The 19,873-nt window shown below is 40.3% G+C and overlaps 1 protein-coding gene across 1 annotated transcript in view; it reads right to left on the bottom strand.

Annotated features, from left to right (window-relative positions):
- The window catches only part of FRYL (FRY like transcription coactivator), a 245,410-nt gene that overhangs the window by 190,343 nt on the left and 35,194 nt on the right, over positions 1–19,873 (bottom strand). Inside the window, exon 2 of the mRNA XM_081097652.1 lies at positions 16,253–16,422. The gene's annotated coding sequence lies outside the window, so the exon portion shown is untranslated. The remainder of the gene's footprint in view (positions 1–16,252; positions 16,423–19,873) is intronic.

Genomic DNA, 19,873 nt, shown 5'->3' with positions numbered 1-19,873 from the left:
ACATGAATGGCTTTCTGCTTCTCTCTGAGGAGCTGGTTAGATGTTGATTAAGAGAGTTTAAATAATATTATGGCTTCATAAACATGACTACTTCATAGTAGGCCAATGTGACAGGCTCCCAAGTTCGGTGTTATCACACACCCTCTTACGTTAAACAACAGCACCTGGCTTTACCCCCAAAATGGTAATCTGGGGATTGCCTCCTCCCCATGTTTATGAAAGAAACTATTGTCTGTAAGGTTTACACTGACTGACAGTTCCTCTCTTTCTATAAACTTATAAAGGGTAATAGGCAATTAATTCAGATCAACTTCCTCTGTACAGAAAATAACACATTTCGAAATGAGTAACAAAACAACATTCCAAATCAGTTGGTCACTATTGATGACCATACAGAACAGAGCACAAAGCTTACCATCCCATTCCAGGCCATCCAATAGCTCTAGGACTTGCATACACAAGTCAGTAAGTGCCACCCCACCAAAGGCGTTCTTCTCCACGCTGGCTAACTCAGTCTAAGTGAATTACAAATAGGAAGGTAGAATTCAGAATTGGCTCACTGTACCCTAAAAATTGTACCCTAGGAAGTCAAGTTAATTAATTACTAATTACTGAGGACCTACTATGTGTGAGAAACTAGGTTAAGTGCTTTATATACATTAACTTCATTTTAACCTACACAAACCCATTATTTCTATAAATGTTCAACACTGCAGCTGTGGAAACTGACAAAGCTAGTAAATGAGCTGAAAAAATACTGCACATCTGGATTCTTTTATATTTTAAAAGAATAGGCGGTTATATGGAGTTTTATGAGATAAAGTTCTCAAATTAAAATGCAATTATGTTTCCAACACGTTTTTATATTGATTCTGAACCTCAGAACAAAAGCTTGAGACCTCTCAAATAAGGACAATCAAACATAATTAGCACACGATTTATCTCAATATTTCATGAAGAATAAATTTGCATTATAGAAAGTAAAAAACAGGCAGGAAAGGAGAAATCATATTATGGCCAACAAATCACAGAGCTGCTTATTCAACCATTTTCTGTTAATGTCTTACCATTAATTAAAAAGTCTAAGATCAACTTGTTAAATGAAAATGACATTCCCATTTTAGCCAGAATACTTAAAATAATCTTTAACGTGTTTCTCAAAGATGGATGCTCAGTTTAAATGGCGATAATACAATCAGCTGCAAAATTCCATGTCACAGCTTCTGTTACCATCGTAACCAGCTAGCTCATATCAATAATAGGAAGTGAGCAAAGGGAGGCCAGACATTGTGAGCATGCTCTTCTGGGCAGCTTCACCAGGAAGCTGCAACTTCACACTCCCCACAGGGAACCACTGGTCCATTCCCTGCAAATCACTGGGGTAGGGATCCAACAAAGAGGAAAATGGGTTCCGTGCAGTGATGTAAGGAAGATGCTTGACTGTCAGTCTAACCTGGGAACAAAGATAATTGGCCAGAGGGGTGGAGTCACAGCGAGCATGTGCAATCCTGAAGGATTCGTTGGATAAACTCCTAGTATCAGTGATGGCGAACCTTTTGAGCTCGGCATGTCAGCATTTTGAAAAACCCTAACTTAACTCTGGTGCCGTGGCGCATATAGACATTTTTTGATCTTTGCAACCATAGTAAAACAAAGATGTATATTTTTGATATTAATTTTATACTAGAGGCCCGGTGCACAAAAATTTGTGCACTCGGGGGGGAGGGGGGTCCCTCAGCCCGGCCTGTGCCCTCTCGCAGTCTGGGACCCCTCGGGAGATAACGACCTGCTGGCTTAGGCCTGCTCCCGGGTGGCAGAGGGCAGGCCCAATCCCTAGGTGCAGCCCCTGGTCGGGCTCAGAGCAGGGCCGATTGGGGAGTTGGGGCGCCGCCCCATGTCATGCACAGAGCAGGGCGATCGGGAGGTTGTGATACCACCCTCAGTCACGCTCAGGGTAGGGCCAATTGGGGGGTTGGGGCACCGCCCCCTGTCACACTCAAGGCAGGGTCAATGGGGAGGTTGCGGCGCCACACCCTGTCACGCACAGAGCAGGGCCCATCAGAGGGGTTGGGGCTCTGTACCCTGTCAAGCACAGAGCAGGGCCGATCAGGGGGTTGGGGCGCCGCCACTCTCACACTCAGGGCAGGGCTGATGGGGAGGTTATGGCTCTACCCCGTCACACACAGAGCAGGGCCCGTGGAGGGGGTGGGGGGTGTTGGGGCGCCGCACCCTGTCACACACAGAGCAGGGCCGATCAGGGGGTTGGGGCGCCGCACCCTGTCACACACAGAGCCGCAGGGCGATCAGGGGGTTGGGGAGCTCCCCCCATCAGGCACAGAGCAGGGCCGATCAGGGGGTTGGGGCGCCTTCCCCTGTCACGAACAGAGCAGGGCGGATAGGGTGGTTGTGGCCCCGCCCCCTGTCACACACAGAGCCGCAGGGCGATCAGGGGGTTGGGGAGCTCCCCCCATCAGGCACAGAGCAGGGCCGATCAGGGGGTTGGGGCGCCTTCCCCTGTCACGAACAGAGCAGGGCGGATAGGGTGGTTGTGGCCCCGCCCCCTGTCACACACAGAGCCGCAGGGCGATCAGGGGGTTTGGGCGCTGCCCCCTGTCATGCTGATCCCGGTGCCGGGAGGCATACTACCCTTTTACTATATAGGTTAGAGGCCTGGTGCATGGGTGGGTGCCGGCTGGTTTGCCCTGAAGGGTGTCCTGGATCAGGGTGGGGGTCCCCAATGGGGTGCATGGCCAGCCTGGGTAAGGGGCTGAGGGCTGTTTGCAGCTGGTCACACGCCCTTCAGGATGGGGGTCCCCACTGGGGTGCCTGGCCAGTCTGGGTGAGGGGCTGAGGGCTGTTTTCAGGCTGGCGGGTGACTGAAACTCCCAACCGCTCCTTTTTTTCTTTTTTCTTTTTTTTTATTCTGGGCCAGCTTTAGCTTTGAGGCTTGGCTCCAGCACTTAGGCCTCCGCTGCTAAAATCAGGTTTCTGGCCTTTGTTTACCTTCTGTATTTGCAACAATGTTGCGATCCTGCTGGCTGAAGCCCGGGGGACTAAGCAGGTTTCTGGGGTTTTGTTTAGCTTCTATATTTGTTACATAGTTGCTTAGAGTCGCAGCTCAGAGGCCGGCAGCGGCAGGCGGGGAACGTTGGAGTCCTCCGTCACTGAAGCAAGCAAGCCTCATGTTAGTTTCAAGTTGCCTGGCTGCCAGCCGCCATCTTTGCTGGCAGTTAATTTGCATATCGCCCTGATTAGCCAATGGGAAGGGTAGCGGTCGTACACCAATTACCATGTTTCTCTTTTATTAGATAGGATATTTACATGCCATTTAACAAAGAAAATCAACCAAAAAAATGAGTTCACGTATCACCTCTGACGCGTGTGTCCTAGGTTCGCCATCACTGCACCTCGTTAAAATGCACAAAACAAAGAATTCTCTCTCTTGTTCCTCTCGCTTTGCTCCCGGCTCCCGCCTCCTTACACTCACTGACTCTGTGGCCCACACTCACCTGTGCCAGGCAGAGCCCACAGGCAATGGACTACATGCAGCTGGGAGCACAAGCTGGCCTAGCCGGGCGCTGGGCTGGACCGTGCAGACATGGGGCAGAAACTGGGCAGAGGCTTTGATCTTAGCCCGGCTGAAGACAAAGCGGACTTTTCCCATGGCAGGGCGGAGGGAGATGGGACCTTGAAGGGAACTCCCTTAGTGTTACATCGCCAATAAAGCTTTCTCTGATACCTCATCTTCCGTGGGGGCCTCAGGAAATTCTTGTTCCCGCAGCACTCCAAGAAGCCCACTTCCACCGGCAAAAGGTGGGGACATGGATAACATTTCTACATTATAGGGAAAAACCTGACACAGTATACAGGTTATCAATTGCTATAACTGTGGTTTAAAATGAAACTTCCCTCCACTCCACCTAAATCATCCTTTTTCTCCTGCATCCCTGCATGCCTTTTTTCTTTTATTTCCCCTCTAAGTTGAAAGAGTATTTGGTCCTTGGCTCAGTTTAGAGGAGTTCAGGGTCACTGGAATGATACCTTCTGAATGTTGTCTCTGGACCAGCTTTACAACGTAGGTTTTGCTCCTCTTCTTGTTAAGAAGTTTAACAAACATTCAAATCATAATAAGGCTAAATGTAAATACTAACTAGAAAATGTATCAAAAGAAAGCAAAAAGAAGTCCTGGTCAAGTAGCTCAGTTGGTTTGAATGTTATCCTGATACACTAAGGTTGTGGGTTTCACCCTCAGTCCAGGCATATAAGAATCAACCAATACCACAGCTCTGGGGACTGAGGCTACAGTTTCTCAGCTCCCCTCCGCATGCTGGGGGCTGGGCCTGGGGGAGCCTCCCACCTGGGAGGCCTGCAGGGAGGCCATGACCCTGCGAAGACCAGGATGAGAGGAAGTGGTAAAAAGGGGAAAAAAAGAACCAACCAATAAATGCATTAATAAGTGGAACAAATCAATGTTTCTCTCTCTCCCCGCCCCCACCTCAGTTCTCAAATCAACAAATAATAAAAAGAAAAAGAATAAAGAAACAAAAATTAAGCTTTCCAGAAACCTAACACCAGGTACAGTATAATAAACAGAAATGGACATAATTCTATTACCTTCACTGAGCCCAACTGCATATTAAGGTAGTGAAGGACACAATGAATAAGACAAAGGTTGTGACCTTATGGAATCTGTAGTGTGGTGTGACTCACCCAGTTCTAGGACCGCCCCTCCTAAACTGTCCTAAACAGAAAGTGCTATTGAAAAGTTCCAATGTGGTACAGATGGAATTATTACAAAACAACAAGTGCTTATCACAACATAGCAGGCTTTTGAATTAGTGTGATTATATTCACGATGTAATGATATACTCATGTAGGATTTGAAATGAGAGAGGAAAAAAGATATGTAAAGTGCAAAGTGAGGAACTTGGCGTCATTTCTCCCACTTCGGGTTTTTTCACCCTCACTGCTAGTTTACATAAATCCTATTTGGAATGCAATATTTCATTTATGACAATTTTAACTTTAAGGCTTTCATACACCTGTCAAACCAGAAGCCACATGAAACAATTTGTTTTATAGATACTCAGTATTAAAAAAAAAAAAAACACTTTCATCACTCCAAACTAAATACAGTTTGATTGAAGATCAGATTACCAAATGATAATTTTATTCTTACCTATCAGCACCTGCCCTAGTTACTGTTTCAAGCTAATTTTTTTAAAAAATCATATTTCAAAATCTAAAGGTCCTAATTTAATCTTAAGCAAACACATGTAAAATTTCAATTAAGATATTTCTACCTTGCCGAAACCGGTTTGGCTCAGCAGATAGAGCGTCGGCCTGCGGACTGAAGGGTCCCAGGTTCGATTCCGGTCAAGGGCATGTACCTGGGTTGCGGGCACATCCCCAGTGGGAGATGTGCAGGAGGCAGCTGATCGATGTTTCTCTCTCATTGATGTTTCTAACTCTCTATCTCTCTCCCTTCCTCTCTGTAAAAAATCAATAAAATATATATATATTAAAAAAAAGATATTTCTACCTTAAAATAATACAACCAAAATACTTCTCATTCGTTAATATTGCTGAAACACCAAAAATCTGAGAAGTGACTTTGGGAAATTTACTTTTGTAAATAGATTTAAAAGGTTTAATCCCTACTGCATTTTCAGTGACAAAAATAAATCCCATTCAGTATGGAACCAAAAGTATAATCTCCCAACCCCTTTATTGCATCAATATATATTAGAAGACAAAAATAGCTGATCCAAACAGACTAAGAGATTAATATCTGGAAAATCACATGTAAACCAAATCTGTATAAACCCCATTTCCATTATCATTTCAGAGAAATTTCCTCATAGGCAGCCTAATGTATGTAGTACAGTTACGCAATACTAAGCTATATTAACTTAGACAAAATGATTTAACCTCATCTACAAGAAGGAAGGGAGAGAGGGAGAGAAGGAAGGAGGAAGGAGAGAGGGAGACAAGGAAAATCTGTTAAGAATAAAAAAAGATGGAACACATAATACCATTTTGCAAGCTTACAGGCAGTAAATTATAGCACCCTGCTCCACACACACACACACACACACACACACACACACACACACACAACATGTTAGTGGGCCCTAATATACAAACATAACCACATATGAGAATCAAGCACAGTAATCTTTGACAACGTGCAGACTACATTTAACCTAGCAAGATAACTGATAACAAGTTAGCCAAGTGGACAATTAGTCCACAAGGCACCTCAGGTAAAAACAGGGATACATTTATATATGCTATATATTCATGATTAATTTGGCCATTCTCCACCACCATAAATCAAATATTTAATGCTCTAAGTGGGCCATTAGTCCCCTGAAAGTTGTAAGAAATCTCTGATATTGCCATATAAACATATTTTTTGTCAAACTACTATAGAGAACATAATTATTATTTGATGATCACTGAACTTTAAAAACTGTTTCAGAAGGCGAGTTAGATTTCCCTATCTGTACATGAGGTCTACTCCCTAACGGTTCAATACAAGGTATTTGTGAAATTGGACTCAAGAATTGTCTTTTTCACAAAAGGTTTCCGGGAGGAATTACCACATGAAATGCTCCCTAATTTCATACAATTCAACAAACATCTATTGAGTTATCAGTTTCAAAAATGAAAAACAAATACTTCAATATTTCTAATACAACACAGACTATGATGCCTCTTAGAACTGACATGTCAACAACAGAAAACTAGGGTGTGTGGGTTAGAAGTCAACCTGACTGAGGGGAAATAAAGAGGATTAGGGGAATAACTAGGATCTGAGCAGAGCTTTCAGGGAAGAAATAGAGGGGAGACAGGATTCTGGAGGCAGAGAGGTGACAGAAGATGAGCTCAAAAAAAAAAAAAGGTAGAAAGGGAAAGTAATCTCAGAGGAACAGAACTTGAGCTTAAAGAAAATGATACAAGACTTCAGTTTCAGGTGGGCTTTCGTTTTTCCACAATGAAGGAGTGTATTCGTCAGGGTTCAGAGACTACAGAGAAACAGAATCTATAGGAGAGAGAGAGAGAGGTAAGAGGGACTTACTGCAGGGATTGCTAACATGATTATGGAGCCAGTGGTTTAACTGTCAGTCTGAGGCCGAGGGGGGTAGAGTGGGGTTCAGGAGGAGGGGAGGTACTGCTGGTGCCAGTCCCAGAGTCCAAAGGCCCAAAACTAGAAGCTCCAATGTCTGAGGGCAGAAGAAGATGGAAGGCTCAGCTCAAGGAGGGAAGCAAATTGCCCTTCCTCTTCCTTTTTATTCTATTTGGATCCTCAAGGGATTGGATGATGTCCCACAATGGTGAGGGCGGGTCTTCTTTACTTAGCCTACTAATTTATTTTTTTTTAAATATATTTTATTGATGTTTTACAGAGAGGAAGGGAGAGAGATAGAGTTAGAAACATCGATGAGAGAGAAACACCGATCAGCTGCCTCCTGCACATCTCCCACTAGAGATATGCCCGCAACCCAGGCACATGCCCTTGACCGGAATCGAACCCGGGACCTTTCAGTCCGCAGGCCGACGCTCTATCCACTGAGCCAAACCGGTTTTGGCTTAGCCTACTAATTTAAATGCTAGTCTCTTCCGCAAACACCCTCACAGACATACCCGGAAATAATGTTTTACCAGCTCTCTGGGCAACCTGTAGCCCAGTCAGGTTGACACATAAAATCACCCATCCCAGGGAGCCTTTGAGAAAGGAGGTGACAGGAACAGACCTGGGATTACATCTTCTGAAGTAGATGAGACTGGAAACAGAGACAAACACAGAGTGGGGACCAATATGTAAAAACCTATCAGGGCAGTCAAGAGTTAACTTTCTGAGCTCAGGAAATAAAACTATGGGAGGAATGAGCAAAGCACTGAAGAAGAACTAAAGAATCTCACAGCAGAATCAACACTTTTCACAACTACAGCCTCCTGACCAGGCTTCAACCAATTTCCACTTGCGCCCCAGTGATCGGTTTACAAAGTAAATCAAGTCACATCTCAAGGCCCTCCACCCCTGCTCCCTGCACGCCAGCCAAACTGGTCTTATTGTTTCCTAGCAGTTCAACTTCTTTCCTGCCTCAGGATCCTTCCACACTGTTTCCTGTATCTGGAAACTGGCACCCTGGTTTTTTTCACCAGATAAGCCCCTAACAGGCCTTCAAATCTGTTTAAATGTCAGTTTCTCAAAGAGGCTATCCCCTAACCCAGCCGTGGGCAAACTACGGCCCGCGGGCCGGATCCGGCCCGTTTGAAATGAATACAACTATTGAAATAAAAGACCGTACCCTTTTATGTAATGCTGTTTACTTTGAGTTTATATTAGTTCACACAAACACTCCATCCATGCTTTTGTTCCGGCCCTCCGGTCCAGTTTAAGAACCCATTGTGGCCCTCGAGTCAAAAAGTTTGCCCACCCCTGCCCTAACCTCTCCAGTCTAACCTTGTCCCAACCCTTAAATTCTTCTGAAATACCACATAGTTAGTCTTGGGTTTGGGTATTAATTTAATACCTTTTCCTCCATCAGACTCTTCCCTGGAAGCTAGGACTAGGACTATTCGTTACTTAGTGCCCAGCCTAAGACCTGGCACTTGGTTGGTTCTCGACAAACACTTGCTGAATTAATAATAAATGAACCTCAAAAGATCACTTCGTGTTCTCAACTGGGAAAATGGTAATGCCATTTACCTGATAAATGAACACAGGAACATCAGATTTACAGATAAAGTCGCCTTCTACCTGGGGCATGTTGAGTTTGAAAAAATAGTAGAATAAGTCTGAGCTATAGATGTGGAGTCATCAAATATTAAATGATCACTGAGCCAGAAGAATAAATGTAACATTATCAGAAAAGGATGAGAAGCAAAATGAAGCAAGCTAAAATAAAGGCAGCTTAAAGAATACCTCTATTTAACTGGCAGGAAGAAAACACATAGACAAAAGGTTCCTATCACTAATATGTAAAGAGCTTATAAAATAGAAAATACCAACAAACATACTGAAAACAGGGCTAAAGAAATGGACAGCTAACAGAAAAAGAAATGTAAATGCCTCTTAACCCAATGTGCACCTCCAGGTAAATATGTATGTTATCTAAGAAAATCACTGTTGATTTATCTGTTGATTTAAATGGTTCTGAAATGTCTATAAAAAGGAAATTTTTAAATTTAAAAAATATATGTTCAAACTCACTTATAATGAGAGATGGAAATTAACAATACAATGAAATTCCCTTTGGCAAAACAAAACAAAAAACAAACAAACAAATAAAAAACACCCAAGATTGTCATGTTCTGTTGATGAGGTTCATGTATAGAAAAATAGGTACTTTCATATTTTACTGATGGGAACACAAAGAGATATAATTCTTAGGATAAATGTGGCAATACCTAGTAAAACTGTACACTCATTTACCCTTGACCCTGCAATTCCACAGCTAGAAATCTGTCCTAAATATATACTGACAAACATAAAAAAGACATTTATATGCACAGGGCTATCCATTGCAGTGAATAGAAACAACCCAATTTACAAAAATTTGAAACAACCCAAATGCCCATCAGTTTGGAACTGGTTAAATAAAATATGGTTTATTTATTCATTCAATGGGATATTATGCAGCTATAAAAAGGAATTGAGTAATTTACAACTAAGGAGTGACCGCCAGGATATATTAAGTAAAAAAAAGCAAGGTATATAGCATTTTATCATTTATAAAAGAGAGGAGGAATATGAATATATATGTGCTTACATTAAAACAATAATAGGATGGAAAAGTAAACCAAAGCTTTTAGAATCTAATTACTTAGGAGGGGAAGAGAAGGGTAGAGAAAACAGAGAACTTACACTCCCTTGACTAAACCCTCGTTTTGTGGATCTGACTTTGAAACTATGAAACTATGAAACTAGTATACATAATTATAAAACAAAATTATATTTAGAACAGGTAATAAATATCAAAAGTAAATAAATGAACTTAAATCCATATCCAGTTAGTACATAATTGTAGAGAAAATTTATTAAGACTAACCTAAACAGTGTGGTAGTCACTCTGAGAGGAGCCCACCACCTCCTGGTATTCACACCTCTAGGTAATTACCTCCTCTTAAGTATGGGGTAGATTCAGAGACTGGCTTCTAAGAATAGCATGCGAAACATCGATGTCCATAGCGGTGTTATTCACAATAGACAGAAAGAAGGAAGCAAATGTCCATCAATGGATAAATGGATACACAAAGTGTAGTATATACATGCAATAGAATATTATTCAGTCTTAAAAAGGAAAGAAATTCTGACACATGCCACAACATGGATGATCACGGAAGACGTTACGTCGAGTGAACCATGCCAGTCACAAAAGGACAAATATTCTGTGATTCCACTTATGAAGTACCTCAAGTAGTCAATTCACAGAAAGAGAAAGTACAATGGTGGTTGCCAGGGGCTGGGGGGAGGCAGGAACGGGGAGTTATAATTTAATAGGTACAGCGTTTCGGTTTGGAAAGATGAAAACAATTCTGGAGATGGATGGTAGTACTGATTGCACAAAAATGTGAATGTACTTTAACGCCAATGAACTGCACACTTAAAAATGGTGAAAATTGTAAATTTTGGTATGTACGTTGTACCACAATTTTTTTCAAAATAAGAATGCAGCCTATGTGATGGGTTGGCACGCTAGGAAAAGGTTATGAAAAGGCCATGGCTTCCATCGTGGACACCCTATCTGCCTTTCTCCAAACCATAAACCAGCTGCTGCGTTGTTAGTTGTCCCATAGAGGGGCCCAGGACCTGGTGCTCTGGCCAATGGCCAGAAAGGACCTGAGACCTGCCAATAATCACATGAGTGCGCTTGAAAGCACCCCAAAGGATCCTTTGTGTCCCTTCCAATTGAGCCTTGGGATGAATGTGGCCCCAGCTGACACGTAGGCCGCAGCTTTGGAGACACCCTGAGCTAGAGGCACTCAGGCAAGCTGCGCCCCTACAGAAACTGACCCACGCAACTGTGAGATGTTTGCTGAGTTAAGCCACTAAGTTTGGGGTGATTTCTTGCACAGCAGTAGATAATGAATACGCAGTACTATGACTAACCATTCCTAGGGACATGTACCCTTCGTCCAAAAGAGAGCTGCAACTTCCATTGCTGGGTAAACAGACGGCCCCTGAATGACAATGGTTCCATTTATGATATTTCAGCTCTACATTGGTGGGAAAGCGGTGCATATTTAGTAGAAACCGCATTTCAAAGTTGTAATTATGATCTTCTCCCAGGCTATGTACACTTCTCCCAATATGTACACTACTCTCCCATGATTCTGGGAAGCCACTGCAAGCCACAGCTCCCAGCCTTGCGCACGATCAGCGGGGTAAAAAAATGATACTCTAGTACACTAGAGTCTAGTGTACGGTGCTGCCAGTGCTTTTTGGATATTGGGTTCCTAGCATGTTGAAGGTAGGCTAGGCTAAGCTACGATGCTCATTAGGTTAGGTGTATGAAATGTACTTACAACTTACTACGGACTTAACTTATTATCAGGACATAAGCCAAGTCAAGGAGCATCTGTATATCCAAGAGAAAAAGTGCCTATGTCCACCAAAAGACATCGACAAGAATGTTCATAGCAACTTTACTCATAATTATCTCAAACCAGAAGCAACTCAAAAAATCATTAACTAGAGAACGGACAAAAAATTGTGATCTTTCCACACAATGGAATGCTACAAGACAATGAAATAAAAACCCAAACTATTATTAAATACAACATGGGTAAATCTCACAGATGTAATACTGAGCGAAAAAGGGCAGACAAAAAGCAAACCTTTAACATTGGTATTGCTATCTGGAGACTGACCAGTATACTAGTATAATGGGGTACTATAAATAATTATAGAATGTTCTAATTGTATTTATTCCTCGTCGCATTGAGAACCAGGATTCTCAGCTGAGAGAAAGATGAAAATATCAATTTAAAAAGAGTAAGTTAAAATCTTTTTGTGCTGTCATTGAATTAGATGTATTAGTATGAACTCATCAGGTTCTCTATCTTTAGATATATATTTTTTAGTTCTGACTACTGAAGAGGCCTAGAAACAGTGATCAATCCATTAACAATGAGAAGCCCTAGAGCCCGCCCAGACTGTAGTCCTGAAATCCCATTCCCCAATAAGAGAATCAGGACTCTCTAGAGAACTCGGTGATATTAGGTGTGTAGAGAATACGTGCACAGTGAGCCTGGAATTCCTTGTCACACCAGACAAAGAAGCTTTCCAAAATGACTAGCCATGTTAAAGTAACTCAGTAAGCAACTTGAAAAAGCTCCCACACCCCAAAGACGAAATGATTTAAGTACCAATAAAAATAATGAACATAATTTTTTAAAAATCCAAATCATAATTTTTGTTTAAATTAAAGAGTCCATAACAAGTTTGGGGGAGAAGGGAAGACCATAATTGGTCACTGTTGGAGAATGCTAATATAACCACCTTACTTTTTGAAATTGGCAAGCCAAGGGAAACTTTAACCTTTATCCAACTTTATCCTACTACACAGCCATGAGCCGCTTACTGACTGGGATTCATTCTGAGAAATATGTCTCCGGAGGAGTTCGCTGCTGTAGGAGCTTGGGAGGGCACTTACAAAGACCCAGATGGAACAGCCTGCTGCCCACCTCAGCTACATGGGATACAGCCTACTGCTCCTAGGCCACAGTCATGCTACTGTACAAAACAACAACAAACCCACAAGGTTAAATCAAGAGCAAGAGAACATGATGCAAACAAGAGACGCAGTAAACACGATGTATCAGGCATACTGTTTTACAGCAAACTTTTTTTAATAAGTAGAAAGAGTACACTAAAATAATGATAAAAAGTACAGTATAGTGAATACACAAACCAGTAACAGTCATCATTTGTTATAGTTATCAAAAAAGCATAGTACATAATTTATATACTATACTTTTATGCAACAGGTGGCACAGGTTTATTTCACCCGCATCACCACAAACACGTGAGTAATGTGCTACACTATGACATTATGACGGCTACGTCGTCACTAGGCAATACGAATTTTCTTACCTGCCCTGTAACCCTACACGACAACCGTCGTATATGTGGTCCCTTGCTGACTGAAACACTGTTAGGTCGTGTATGACTGTACAAACTGTACCTCTAAGGTAACAAACAACACATGAGGAATACTGTCTCTTTATAGAACATGCCATCTGATATATGAACAGTAAAGTTATAGCATTAAAATATCACTGTCTTGCAACCCCTAATGATTTAATAGACCTAGAGCAGGAAGTCCATCACCTGTTTCTGCAAGTAAAGTTTTCCTGGAACACAGCCATGGCCACTCACTTACTAGTACATTTTGTCTGTAGCAGCTTTCCCATTACAACAGCAGAGATTAGTAGTTGCTGCAGAGAAGACCAGATGGCCCATGGAGTCTAAAATCTACACTATCTGCTCCCTTACAGAGAGAGTTTGCCAACCTCTCATCCAAAGCGTTGCGCACAAATAGCAACTAACCACCAACAAGCAGACGTCTGCACCACAGTCACTTGTTACAGACACCGGCCAAAAGCAATCAAACCTGAATCTGAGCATGTCTCGAGATCTAACTACTAATTAACAAGAAATACGAAGGATAGATTAGTAGGTTAATCACTTCACAGAAATATAATCAGAAGCAGCCACATCTACAGGACAAGGACCCAATTTGTTCAATAAATCAATTTTCAGGACAAAAAGGGAAGGTGCAGGTGAGGAAGAAACCTTAAAAGGAAAATCAACCAATTTCAATGGAAGGAGGGCTTACTTAGATCCTAATTTAATCCAGTCAACTGCTTTAACTGGATAAGAGTTAGGATTGGCACCAACTAGGTAAGTGATTATACTAAAATTGTTGTTTATTTAAGGATGATAATGGTATCGTGGTTAATCTGTATATTTAATTTTATAAGCATTTATTGGAGCCAAACTAATAACATGCTGGAACCAAGATCTCAAGCACTCTCATGGGTGTGTGTGTGTGTGTGTGTGTGTGTGTACACACACACATATATTTTTTTTAAGAAGGTCTTATACTTTAAGAATACATATTGAAATCCAAATAAATGATCTGATATCCAAGATTTGCTTTAAAATAATACAGGAGAGGGAGAGAAGTCAGTGGGAGACAGATAATTTGGCCATGACTTGATAATTATTGAACTTTGATTAGCATAAGGGGGTTCATTATACCAGGGTTTATTTATTATACAAGTCTATTTACTTTTGTATATGGTTTAAATTTCCCATTAAAAGATTTCTTCTTCAGACAGCAAAAACAAATCTGAAGTGAAAAGAAGAGGTCAGGAAGTATGCTAGGTAGCCCCAAAAAGGCAAGCTGGCAGTGACAGGGGATATGTGGTCTTCTGAAGGAAGGCTAAGCAGCCAACTTTGAAAAGAACCAGTTTAGACAGACCTTTTCCAACCACATCAAGCAGCTGGAACTAGGAGAAAAGAATGTAGATGGCATTTTAACTTATATTTGAGATTTGGTAAAACAGGTTCCTCAGGATGTTAAAAAGGCAAGAGAATGCAAGATGCTGCTGCAAGGATGACCACGGGGTTGGGGTGAGTAGAAGGCGAATGAGGCTAGGAAAAAAACTAAAAATAAGAAAACTCCAGGAAACTACAAGTCATAACAAAGACAAAGAACAGATTCGAAAAGTGCGACATGATAGAGGGTTATGAACATGACAGGAAACTTCCCAAGACCTCAGAAATGGAAGTGGTCCAGGAGAGGATGAGGTCTGAGGAAGAGGTGATGGGGTCTGAGGAGCACACAGAGCTGTGGGGCTCCAGGCCTGGGGAACTAACGCTGGTTTACTACTTGGTTTCAGCTACCCGCCAAAGAATCAGACCCCTCTCCTAAGCTCAGTTCAGAAGGTTTTAAAAGGGCCCCAGGACTGGAACCACTGTTCTAAGACATAGTGTCCTGGAAATGATGGATGCCAACCAGGTCAAGGGCTATGCTGAGAGCCACGAATATGATACAAAAGACAGACAAGGAACATCTGAGTCAAATGAAGAAAATTTCTATAGAAGTTAACAGAAGAGAAGGATAAGAATGTGGAGAGAAAAGAATAAAAGAAAGAAGAAAGACATCAACTTCAAAAGAAAATGGTTAATTGAAAAATGTTCTGATAGTGAGGATCTTATTCTATTCCCACAGTTCAAAGAAAATAATCTGAAAATATCTCTGTGAGACAGGTTAGGGAAGAAATGGTATCCTCAAAAAAAAAAAAATCTATCAATTTGTTCATTATGGTCATAAAGTGTTAGGTATATGAAAACACCAAAAAAATCTTATATATCATTTAGCTTAATTCAGCCATTTCATAGATGAGAAAGCCGGGGTCTACTAAGGCAAATTAACCTGTACTCAAGAACACAATGCAATTAATGGTTAGAATTAGAGCTAAAACGGACCTCCCTGCCTTGCACCATGGTTTCCATTTGGTGACTTACTTCCTTACAAATGCTAAATGTCATTATACATTTTCATCCATAAAGAGCAGGCATTTGGTAAGTATTGAACCTACTTCAATCATTTTATTTTAAAGATCTCAAATTTCAGCAATTTGTTCTGCTCCATTTTATTCCTCTGTACCCCACCCCCAAAATGTGTTCTAAGTAAATCTCAGACGTTCAAAAACATGTTGGCTAACTATCTACAATTCCAAAAAAAATGTTAAGAATATGGAAAGACACACATAGTGCCTGCTATAAAAAGAAGAACTGGAATTACACACCTCTCTTATCATCTCCATAAATGTATACATAATTTACAATCGCTAGGAAGAGGCTGTTCTTGACCCAATGTATTCAAATACCTAAATAGATAGGAAATGATAATCCTGGGATAAACTACCTCAGCCTCATAACAAGGGATTATAGAGTACATAGAGTACACAAACATAAAGTTGTTCTCATATTTTTATTCTTTATAAATAACACATATTATACTGTAACCAGAATATAATATGAAAAGGATGATTTAAAGCTGCCAAAAACTTGATGTTACTGCTATTTCAAGTTGTGATTTTTTTTTTAATTAGCAAAAATAGTGCAGGTATTACTTATATGTAAAAAGAGAAGGTATAAAATAGGAGAAGGCAATCCAAATATTGTTTTACAAAGTTCTATTATTTTTTAAACACATATCCTTACCACTTAGAAAGGATTGTTGAGGCACACAGTTTGTAGAAAAGACACCAAATTTGGAAAGGATCCATCTAGAAGCCTTTTCAATCTTGTATTTTGTAGGCACACAAATGGGCACGCCAGTGCAAAGCAGCAGTGATTCACCATGTACAAAGCAGAATATGGAATGATAAAGGCTGGAAAAGAAAGAAATATGGTTGGTTATTAGTAAGAGCCATGTTTGTAACAAAGTTGTAACATTTTATCATTAGTGAAATTAGTTTTTATAATTGAGAATTTGGCCAACAAGAATTTACTTATAAAAAAATTTCAACTATATAGGGAAAATCTATCTGCAAAGAGAAAACAAGATTCTAATTTAAATATATTTTTCACCACCTGTAACATCTTTCTCAAGTACATGATGAACTTCTTCACCACCTGTTTCTTGACGACACAAGAGCCATCATCCTAAGAGTGCTTACATGGTACTTAAAGGCATATACTAGTACATTATGGGACTTGGAGTATTAACCCTAGAACTATCTATCTTTCAAAAAGTTCCCAAGGAGGTAAGCATTCTCCATTGCTCAACAATCCTTCTGGGACATTCTTCTAAAGGCATATTGTAACTGTACACTCACAAAATAAAGCAAGATTATTGTGGGATTACTTGTAAAAGTGAAAACAACCCAAGAGGGTTGGTAAAGTCACCTATGTTACATCCATAAGAAAGAATATCATGTAGCTGTAACAATGAATGAGGAAGCACTTAGTGTTTTTCTATGAAAAGATCACCAGAACAAGTAAGGTACAGAAGTATATATACAATAAGAAACTGGGATAGGAATTAACAGCACTCAATGTGTCATTTTGACTTCTGAAACATGTAAATGTTCAAACAAAATTAAATGTAAAATTAAATGTAAATTTTTCCAAATACGCTTGATTTTTGTTTTCATTCCTTTTTCATAAAAACATGAGCTTCAATATGATCGGTATAACAAGGCTACTTTTCCTGGAAAATCAAACGGCAGTTATTTTCTTGTCCTTCAGAACAAAATTTCTCTTTCCTACTGGAAGCAATTCAACATAGATTCAGTGCCTACTATGCCTACGTTGTACCAGCACCATATACATCAGAGAACAAAACTACAAAGTCCCTGCTAAGAGGCCTTAAAACTTGACTGCTATCCATTTACTCACTGCTAATGAAGGTGCAGTAAAAAAGGCATAAATATCCATTGCTAAAGGAAATGTAAATTTGACAACCATCATGAAAAGCAATTTGTCAACATAGAACAAGAATCTTTAAAACAGTCATAGCTACTGACCTAATTACACTTCTGGGAACTCAAAATGCACAGAATTTTACGTATAAAATTTTTACATTAGTTATAAAGAAAAACTGTAAGAAAGCTAAGTGTCCAAATTTGGAAGATAGTTAACTAAATTATGATTTACTCAGCAGATGCACTATCAGGTTCTAGTTAACCTAGAAGTAATTTCTAGTTAAACATGATACACTGGTTAATGTATTTATTCCCACTCCCTTCCCATACTCCTCTGAACTAATTGTAAATTTGAAAAACTAAAAAAAGAGAGAACACTAAAGAGAACAGAACAGATATTCTTTGATAAAATAAAAATACAATTTCAAAAATAACATGGGCAAATGCTGTCAACTAAAACAAAAAAGGCATGACTCAATTATATATCATTTCAGCCATATTTTTAATACATTAAAACATGAAAAAAACCTACTAAATATTATTTCTAAATAGTGATTTTAAAAAGTGATTTTTTTTCTTTTATGCTTCTCTATATTTTCCAAAATATCTCCAAAGGGAATTTGTTACTGTTATAGTCAGAAAAATAAAATCACTTTAAAAACATACGCATGCCACTTTGAAAAACAGTCTGGCAGTTCCTCAAAAGTTAAACATGACCGCAAGACAGTCTCTTCAATAAATGGTGCCGGGAAATTTGGTCACATACATGCAAAAAAATGAAACTAGATCACCAACTTACACCATACACAAAAACAAACTCAAAATGGCTAAAGGACTTAAGTGTAAGACAGGAAACCATTAAAATCCTACAAGATTCCATAGGCAGCAAAATAGCAGACATATGTCATAGCAATATCTTTACTGACACAGCTCCTAGGGCAAGAGAGACAAAGGAGAAAATAAACAAATGGGACTAAATCAAAATAAAAAGCTTCTGCACAGCAAAAGAAACCATCAACAAAACAACAAGAAAGCCCACTGCATGAGAGAACATATTTGCCAATGATATTTCAGATAAGGGTTTAATCTCCAAAATTTACAGAGAAGTCATACAACTTAACACAAGGAAGATAAACGATCCAATCAAAAAAATGGGCAAAGGACCTAAATGGACACTTTTAGAAAGAGAACATACAGAAGGCCGAGAGACATATGAAAACATGCTCAAAGTCACTAATCATCCGAGAGATGCAAATCAAAACAACGAGACACCATATCACACCTGTCAGAATGGCTATCATCAACAAATGACAAGTGCTGGAGAGGATGCGGAGAAAAAGGAACCCTCGTGCACTGCTGGTGGCAATGCAGACTGGTGCAGCCACTGTGGAAGACAGTATGGAGTTTCCTCAAAAAGTTAAAAATGGAACTCCCATTTGACCCACTAATTCCACTTCTAGAACTATATCCCAAGAAACCAGAAACACCAAAAAGAAAGGATATATGCACCCCTATGTTCATAGCAGCACAATTCACCATAGCTAAGATTTGGAAACAACCTAAGTGCCCATCAGTAGGTGAGTGGATTAAAAACCTGTGGCACATCTACACGATGGAATACTACGCTGCTATAAGAAAGAAAGAACTGCCCTAACCGGTTTGGCTCTGAGCATCGGCCTGCGAACTCAAGGGTCCCGGGTTCGATTCCAGTCAAGGGCATGTACCTTGGTTGCGGGCACATCCCCAGTAGGGAGTGTGCAGGAAGCAGCTGATCAATGTTTCTCTCTCATCGATGTTTCTAATTCTCTATCCCTCTCCCTTCCTCTCTGTAAAAAAAAATCAATAAAATATATTTAAAAAAATAAAAATAAAAATCATCATTCTCCCCTTTAAAAAAAAAAAAGAAAGAAAGAAAGAACTTTTACCATTTGCAACAGCATGGATGGAACTGGAGAGCATTATGCTAAGCGAAATAAGCCAGTCAGAGAAAGATAAATATCACATGATCACACTCATATGTGGGATATAATGATCAACATAATTTGATGAACAAGAATAGATTCAGAGACAAATGGCAGGGAAGGAGGGGGGTTAGAGAGCAACCAAAGGACTTGTATTCATGCATATTAGCATAAGCAATGGACACAGACACTGGGGCGGTGGGGGCTTGCCCAGGGTGGGAATGGCTGGGGGCGCGGCGGGTGAGGGGGTCAAGCAGGAAAAAAGAGACATATGTAAAACTTTAGACAACAAAATAAATTTTTTTTAAAAAGTTAAACATGACCCAAAAATTCTACTCCCAGATATATACCAAAAGAAGTGAAAGCATACAGCCATGCAAAAATAGGTACACAAATGTGTATAGTAGCACTTTTTGTAATAGCTAAAAAACAGAAACAACACAAATGTCATCAAC

This window comes from Myotis nattereri (genome assembly GCF_964212035.1).
Source record: "Myotis nattereri genome assembly, chromosome: 1".
Classification (NCBI taxonomy): domain Eukaryota; kingdom Metazoa; phylum Chordata; class Mammalia; order Chiroptera; family Vespertilionidae; genus Myotis; species Myotis nattereri.
The sequence above is the reverse complement of the archived record's forward strand: the minus strand, read 5'-3'. Positions and strand labels throughout refer to the sequence as shown.